The sequence below is a fragment of the Talpa europaea genome (assembly GCF_964194135.1).
Source record: "Talpa europaea genome assembly, chromosome: 7".
Lineage (NCBI taxonomy): Eukaryota > Metazoa > Chordata > Mammalia > Eulipotyphla > Talpidae > Talpa > Talpa europaea.
In genome coordinates, this window is record NC_140074.1 from 33,744,211 (window position 1) to 33,745,671 (window position 1,461).

General features: G+C 38.0%; 1 pseudogene across 1 annotated transcript; it reads left to right on the top strand.

Annotated features, from left to right (window-relative positions):
- Positions 1-302: 302 nt before the first annotated feature.
- Positions 303-1,113, top strand: LOC311172965 (ribosome biogenesis protein NSA2 homolog; annotated as a pseudogene). The gene has a single exon. The product of its transcript is annotated as a ribosome biogenesis protein NSA2 homolog (transcript).
- Positions 1,114-1,461: the final 348 nt, after the last annotated feature.

Sequence of the window (1,461 nt, forward strand, 5' to 3'; positions counted from 1 at the left end):
CTGTGGACTCTTTAGGACTTGATAGGCTGCTCAGACAAGATAGGGATGGTTGTAAGCTAGTTATCAAAATAAATTGTTTTGGTTAGATATTTTTACCTTTGAGTAAATCAAGTGGTAGGGGTTATTTATTTATAGACATTGTCCTTGAGAAAACCAGATGGGGACTTAAACTGCTCTTAAGGAGTCAATTTCACATAAACTAGTCAAATAGTGTGGAAGCGGTTTGTGGGTCTCTGAGACCCGAAAATTAAGACCTTTGAAGCCACCGGGAGGCTGCCCCCAGTGGTCCTGCGGCCATCAAAATGCCACAAAATGAATGTATTGAGTCTATGGATATCATTTGCATTACCATGAGAAGAAAGGTCGAGAGGCTTGTGAATGTTCAAAGAAGGCAAAAAAGATGATTGGCCTGAAAGCTAAGCTCTACCATAAACAGCACCATGCTGAGAAAATACAAATGAAAAAGACTATCAAGATGCTTGGAAAGAGAAACACCAAACAAAAGAATGATGAAAAGACACCACAAGGAGCAGTACCTGCATGTCTGCTGGACAGAGAGGGACAGTCCTGAGCTAAAGTACTTTCCAATATGATTAAACAAAAACGAAAAGAGAAAGCAGGAAAATGGGAGGTCCCACTACCAAAAGTTTGTGCACAGGGAGAAACAGAAGTATTAAGTTATTCAAACAGGAAAGAGAAAGAAGAAGTAATGGAAGAGGATGGTCACAAGAGTCTGCTTTGTTGGAGATGGCTTTACATGAAAACCACCTAAATGTGAAGATTCTTTAGGCCAATGGGTTTACGTTTCAAAAAGGCCCATGTAACACATGCTGAACTGAAAGCCACAATGCTTGCCAATACTTGGTATAAAAAAGAATTCCTCATCTCCACTCTACGACTTTGGGTGTTATCACCAAAGGTACCGTCACTGAAGTTAACATGAGCAAATTGGACCTTGTGACACAAGGAGGCAAGGTTATTTGGGGAAAATATGCCCAGGTTACCAACAATCCTGAAAATTATAGATGCATAAATGCAGTCTTGTTGGTTTGATAGCAGTTTCATACAAGTAACTCCATATAATTATTGAAGACTATACAGTAATCAGGAAAAACACCGTGCAATGTTTCTGAATACTACTAGCCTTACATGTCTGCCATTATCAAGAGAACTATTATATTCTTTGCAAAAATAATTAAAATGGCCTCATTTTATGAATTTGTCTTTATTTTGGGGTCTGCTTAGCAAATTTAGATGTTCATAAAATTGAAATATTAAAAAAGCAATTATAGAAAAAAAATAGTCTAATAGTATTGCTTTCAATAAATCAACCTAGCATTCTTACCCTGCTGAGAGTTAGCAATAGGTGGTTTTAGCTCTTTGCTTCCCAGGATTCTGAAGCCCTAGAATTAACTCTCTTAACCATTTATTTTCTGGTCTGAGGTCCTGGTCTGACAGCAT